Source organism: Oncorhynchus keta, unplaced genomic scaffold, assembly GCF_023373465.1.
Source record: "Oncorhynchus keta strain PuntledgeMale-10-30-2019 unplaced genomic scaffold, Oket_V2 Un_contig_16796_pilon_pilon, whole genome shotgun sequence".
In the NCBI taxonomy this organism is placed as follows: domain Eukaryota; kingdom Metazoa; phylum Chordata; class Actinopteri; order Salmoniformes; family Salmonidae; genus Oncorhynchus; species Oncorhynchus keta.
The window spans coordinates 317,576-325,000 of NW_026280121.1; the positions used below are offsets into that span (position 1 = coordinate 317,576).

The 7,425-nt window shown below is 40.9% G+C and overlaps 1 pseudogene; it reads right to left on the minus strand.

Moving 5' to 3' along the window:
• Positions 1 to 3,249: 3,249 nt before the first annotated feature.
• LOC118373369 (transcription activator BRG1-like) overlaps positions 3,250 to 7,425 on the minus strand; it is a 32,428-nt pseudogene continuing 28,252 nt past the window's right edge.

Sequence of the window (7,425 nt, forward strand, 5' to 3'; positions counted from 1 at the left end):
GTGGAGGCCACACACTACTGAGCATCATTTTGACTTGTTTTAAGGACATTACATCAAAGTTGGATCTGCCTGTAGTGTGGTTATCCACTTTAATTTTGAGTGTGACTCCAAATCCAGACCTCCATGGGTTGATAAATTTGATTTCCATTGATCATTTTTGTGTGATTTTGTTCTCAGCACATTCAACTATGTAAAAGAAAAAGTATTTAAGAATATTTCATTCATTCAGATCTAGGATGTGTTCCCTTTATTTTTTTGAGCAGTGTATTTCTTTATTTCATTTTCAATAGAATTGCAAAAATGTCTAAACCTGTTTTTGCTTTGTCATTATGGGGTATTGTGTGTAGATTGATGAGAACAAAATAATGTGATCAATTTTAGAATGAGGCTGTAAAGTAACAAAATGTGGAAAAAGTCAAGGGGTCTGAATACATTCGGGAAAGCACTGTATATGATGTACAAAGGCTTGGCACAACAGAAAAAACACAAACGCCCATAGATGTAGCTAGCAATATGCTCTCTTGGGTAAATACCTGAAATTAGCTCAGTAGACTCATATTTTTGAGTGTGAACTGTATTACTGTAGTGTATTATACGGACTGGAATTATGCATATCGTTCAAACCATGATAAAGCAGAAGAGAACATGTGATTCTGGTGCAGCACATGCGGCCTACAAAGTTACAAGTATAGGCTAGCAAATTGGATTTAAATGTTGAAATATAATAGGGCCTATAATAATAGTAAACTGACGTGTCCATTCCTTTCATAATATTTCCCCTAATGTTATTAGCCTATCCCCTCTTTCTCGCTCCAATGTTGCTTCATTCCTTTCTCGCTTTCAACAGTTAAATGAAATACGTTTTGTTGTCCTCATCTTCATCATTCCTATGACATCCCTGTATAATGTAGAACATGAATTAGATTCAGAAGGTTTTCACTTCTCTTCACGAAGATTGAATGGTTATGGGTCTGAATAAATAACTGATATATCCTACCGCCATCACGCGTTCGCTCTTCTATTGGCTGCTTCATTTAACATTCAACGAAAAAGAGCTGCGTCCCCCTTCGAATAGTCTATTGGTATAAATGCAAAATATATCAGAATGCTGTTCTAGTCTACATCACGGGTGGCGTCAGAATCGATTTCACCCCCTAAATCAGTGGTTCCCAAACCTTTTCACTCAGGTCCCATTGGGGGAACATCCCGCCCACCGTACGCACGCTGCGTCTATTTCAAACTGTTCACACCTTGTTGGCGGACAGAACATTTAGCAGATTAAAGGTAGTTCTTTTTTTACAATTATATACATTTTGACATGTCTAATGTTTATTCATGTGATATTTGAGTGGCTCAAACATTACAACAACATCTATGGGCTAAAAATCCGAGCTAAATAAATAAATCAGTGGCCTAAACTGTTCTATTTGAGAAGGCTGCTGCTCCTACTAGCTTTTGCCCAATGAGGTGACGGGCCTTTGCCTGGTGCCCCAATCCACCCGATGTGCCTCAAAAATAAACATCAGTTCTGATTGGCGTATTCCATGTTGTTTAAACAGGTTAGATAGAAAGACATGAATTAATTGACCTGAGACACCTGACCTTAAATGGACCTCTTGCAACCTCTTGTTGATGAGAGTTTGTGTCTGTGGAATAACATAAAATGTGTTTTGGTTGAGGTTGACCTGTCAAGAGGTGTTCTTCGCATCACTGTTTCTCTGTCAGAGAGAAACCCTTCCAAGTCATACTCCCTCTGTCAAAATACCCCACTAACACACACACACTCATTCACTCAGACGGAAGAAGGAAACAGAAGGAATAAAAAAGGCATTAATCTGACCTATCTAGTCTACTAATAAGATAAGAACACACCTCAGTTCAGCTGGGAAAGGCTGCTCGGAAGGTTTGAGTGAGATCGCCTCACTGTGGACAAGAACTGCCATTACACCATCATGCACAAAGCACAATTACCTGTAGATCTGAAATCAAATGGAAATCATCACGTTTCTTTATAAGAAATTGAATATGAATACTGCAGCCTATATATCTCAATGGTTTCCTTACTGTAGTGTATTGTAGTCTTGAAGATCCAGTGAATGACAACACGATACAGAGCTCCCCAACATCGAATGAGGAGTGGAATACTGGCGCTTTGGTTGATACCTCTTCTAGGGCCCTGTGTTTTGGGCAATCATTTATCTTGTATCTAAAACCTTTTCCACAAATGATAATTACACCAAAAATCGAAGCAATTGACGTAGGATGGCCCTGAACTATATGACATGAAAGTAAAAGAGGACAGTTTGATGAAAAAGCTTTAAATAAAAGGTTCAAATCCAGGCATGTCACATAATTGCACAAAACACTCAGACCTACTCATAACATTAACTTTGTCATATGAAAAAAAATACAGTACATTGGATTGTATCCTACACACATACATTGAGTATACACAACATTAAGAGCACATGCTCTATCTATGACAGACTGACCAGGTGCATCAAGGTGAAAGCTATGATCTCTTGTTGATGTCACTTGTTAAATGCACTTCAATCAGTGTAGATGAAGGGGAGGAGACAGATTAAAGAAGGACTTTTAAGCCTTCAGACAATAGAGACATAGATTGTGTGTGTGTGTGTGTGTGTGTGTGTGTGTGTGTGTGTGTGTGTGTGTCTGTGTGTGTGTGTGTGTCATTCAGAGTGTGAATGGGCAAGACAAAATATTTAAGTGCCTTTGAACGGGGTATGGTAGTAAGTGCCAGGTGCACCGGTTTGAGTGTGTCAAGAACTGCAACGCTGCTGGGTTTTTCACGCTCAACAGTTTCCCATATGTATCAAGAATGGTCCACCATCCACAGGACATCCAGCCAACTTGACACAGCTGTGGGAAGCATTGGAGTCAACAAGGGCCAGAATCCCTGTAGAATGCATTCAACACCATATAGAGTCCATGCCCGACCAATTGAAACTGTTCTGAGGGCAACAGGAGACGCAACCCAATGTTAGGAAGGTGGTCCTAATGTTTTGTACACTCAGTGTATACATGAATCTCTAGAATGACATCACCATAGATATCTAACACCGTACCGCCATGAGCGTACATGAATACAGAGAAGAACTACTGTCCCTCTGGTCCGTCATCTTAAAAACAACAAACATGGAAGAAAATGTGCAAAAAAGTCGATTCAAACAGTCTGACATTTTGTTCAGCTACGCTAGAAAGCAGCACAACATCCAAATAGAAGCATTTGAAATTTCACGTACTGCTACATAACTTAATGTATTATTAATACTTAGGGGCAAACTTAACGTCCATTTAAATATAATGTTCACGTGGTCATTATCGGCGTCAATGGGCGACTTTGGGATACATTTCATTCGATTGGCCCTTTCCGGCTATGCACCTTTGAAAGGCAACATTTCCGCGTTGGCAGAGACCGCATTCACGGTAAATGCTGCCTATGTGGCTCAATCGGGAATTACCTTTAAATGTCAAGTGCGCTATGACGAGGATCATCCACGCTTCTGGATTGAATCCAGGCCTAAGTGAGACTAAGTGAAAACTTGACCTAAATGGAAGTTAGGATTTGCCCCTTAATGAATTGTTATACAATCATCAGTAATAACAGAGTGGATAGTAATAGTATAGTAATAACTACTGTAAGCAGCATCTCTGGTGCAGTTACTGGGCGAGTTATGGTATAATACATGGACAGGTACTGTGTGTCAGTTTTAGCTTGGGGTCAATTCCATTTCAACTCAAGTCAGTTTAGGACGGAGCCTTTTGCTCAAATGTACACAGATTCCTAGAACCACCACAGAAAGAAACGGTGGCAATTCTAACAGAAGGCCTCTGTCAAAATAGACCATTAACACACACATACAGTGTCTTCAGAAAGAATTCACGCCCCTTGATTTTTTTCCACATTTGGTTGTGACAGCCTGAATTCAAATTGATTTTGTGTCACTGATCTACACACAATACCCCATAATGTCAAAGTGGATTATTTATTTATTTTTAATAAGAAATTAAAATCTGAAATGTCTTGAGTCAATAAGTATTCAACCCCTTTGTTATGGCAAGCCTAAATAAGTTCATGAGTAAAATGTGCTTAACAAGTCACATAATAAGTTGCATGGACTCACTCTGTGTTCAATAATAGTGTTTAACATGATTTTTGAATAACTACCCCCTCTCTGTACCCCACACATACAGATAATTGTGGGGTCCCTCAGTCGGGCAGTGAATTTCAAACACAGATTCAACCACAAAGACCAGGGAGGTTTTTCAATGTCTAGCAAAGAAGGGCACCTATTTGTAGATGGGTAAAAAAAAAGAAGAAAAAAGAAGCAGACTTTGAATATCCCTTTGAGCATGGTGAAGTTATTAATTACACTTTGGATGGGGTATTAATACACCCAGTCGATACAAAGATACAGGTGTCCTTCCTAACTCAGTTGCCGGAGAAGAAGGAAACTGCTCAGGGATTTCACCATGAGGCCAATGGTGATTTTAAAACAGTTACAGATTTTAATGGCTGTGATAGGAGAAAACTGAGGATGGATCAACAACACTGTAGTTACTCCACAATACTAACCTAAATGACAGAGTGAAAAGAAGGCAGCCTGTACAGAATAAAACTAAATCCGTTTGCAACAAGGCACTAAAGTAATACTACAAAAAATGTGTAAAAGCAATGCAATGTTTTTTGGGGCAAATCCATTACCGAGTACCACTCTACATATTATAATTGTTAAGGACTGGGGGAGTTTAAGAAACAACAGTCAAAATCCTAGAGGAAAACCTGGTTCAGTCTGCCTTCCACCAAATACTGGGAGATGAATTCACCTTTCAGCAGGACAATAACCTAAAACACAAGGCCAAATATACACTGGAGTTCCTTACCAAGAAGACAGTGAATGTTCCTGAGTGGCCGAGTTACAGTTTTGACATACATCTACTTGAAAATCTATGGTAAGACCTAAAAAAGGTTGTCTGGCAATGACCAACCACCACTTTGACAGAGCTTGAAGAATTTTGAAAAGAATAAAAGGCAAATGTGGCACAATCCAGGTGTGTAAAGATCTTAGAGACTCACCGGGAAAGACTCACAGCTGTAATCACTGCCAAAGGTGTTTTTACAAAGTATTGATTCAAGTCATGTAAATTAGATATTTCATTTTCAATAGATTTGCAAACATTTCTAAAAACATGTTTTCACTTTGTCATTATGGGGTATTGTGTGTAGATGGGTGTCAAAAAAAATAAAAATATTTTTTAATTCAGACTGTAACATAGCAAAATGTGGAATAAGTCAAGCATTATGAATACTTACTGAAGGCGCTGTATATGGCCTCAACTTCCCCCCCAAAATACACCAAACATAATAAATAACACTTTTAGTAATTGACACATATTACATTAACAAGTTTGTTTAGATCGACTAACAGTATGAGGCAGAATTAGTCTATTTTCCACACCTAAGCAGTGCTTCAGGTCCAGTAGTTGTTGTTATGAAAGCTGTGCTAATGTACATAACAGGGAGGGAGGGAGTTGGCGTCAATATGAAGTGAAATTCCCCAGTGCCAAGTAGATATGAAATGGAGTTGAACGAAACCTGGTAATAATGGAAGTAGAGTTGGAGTAAGTAGCTAGTTTCCATTTAGGATTCTTCATCGGTGCCACTGGGGGAGCGTTCCTGTGAGAGGTGGAACAGGAGAGAGACAGAAATATAAAGAGAGAGAGAGAGAGAGAGGGGGGAATATTTCTGGGTGCCATGCACAATATGTGCAGCACATTTTTTTGCAGAGGGATTATAAAACAAAACATCGAAGATGGAAGGTGCAAACACACACACACCTCCTCTCCCCTCCTCTCCCCTCACCTCCTCCTGCTCCTCTTCAGTGTCGTCGTCGCTGACTACAGGTTTGGCTCGGGTGCGTCCCAGACGTCTCCTACCCTTCCCCCGGTCACTACTCTTCTCTCTCCGTCCCAGACGGATCTTCACCTTCACTGAGCGGGCTAGAGGATGGACACACACACACACACACACACACACACACACACACACACACACACACACACACACACACACACACACACACACACACACACACACACACACACATTCATATCATACACATGCAGACACACACACACACACACACACATTCATATCATACACATGCAGACACACACACCACAGGATCAACACAACACAGTTTATTGCAAGATCACAGAGGTGGCTGGTTTAATCGTTCTTTCTCTGTCTTTCATTCATTCTTTATTTTTCTCAATATATATTTTTTTCCTTCTTCCTTCCTGTGCTTCTTCATTCCTTACTTCCTTTCTTCAGTGATGACTCACACTCTGACTCGGAGCCTTCGTCCAGGTCCTCCTCCTCTTCCTCACTGTCCTCTCCCTCGCTGTCCTCCTCCTTCTCGATCTTCTGTCTCAGACTGGTGAACACCGACTGGAGCACGATGGAGTCCTCGTAGATCTGGGAACGAGGCAGTAACCAGACGATAGACCGATGTAGCTATTTTAGGCTCATACACAGACGCAGTTGTGCCAACAATGGTATTGTTATTTGGTCCACTGCTTATTGTTATTCAGCCTTAACCTGCTTCAAAACATTCAAATAAAAAAGTTGATCAAAAAAGGACTGGTCCCTTGATACATTTTTACACAGTAACAAGAGGGCTTACAGGAAGAGCAGTTACAACTCCTGTAATCAGCATCTCTAATGAAGTTACTGGACGATGTGAGTTAAAGTCGATAAACACACAAAGTCATTCACTTATTTAATGTACTGTTACATCTATTGTCATCGATGTGCTTGTGTTGTTGTGTACTCATTCCAGTGTAACGTGTGTGTGTGTCTCACCAGTGATCCCTCCAGGTTGAAGGTCTGTGCGTTCTGAAAGAGTAGCATCACATCTCTCTCAAGGTCTCCGAGACTCCGGTATCTGTGGCTACGGATCCTCTCCTACAGGAGGGGCAGACAGGAGAGCGGGGAGAGAGAGAGATTAGAGGGGGGATGAGAATGAGAGTGTGTGTGTTAATTTACCTTGATTTTCCTGAAGTCGACAGGCTTGCGGATGAGCTCGTAGTACTCTGGCAGCTCTTTGCGCGAAGGCAGCTGGATGAAGACCTCACTCAGCTGACGACCATTACTGCTGTGAAAGACATCACCGGAGATACTGATGTTAGTGCCCATAGTACCGATGTTACACAGACGGTCAGTATTGCAGCATGTTGTGGCCCATATGGGGAATCCGTCTCACAACTCTGGTGTTGCAAGCACCTTGATCCAACCTAGCCTGGTCCCAAACACGTTTGGCATGACAAGGAGTGGCGTGACGACACAAACAGACTGGTACCCAGGCTAGCTCCAACCAGCATGTAAGTCAAAATGGCAAAGCA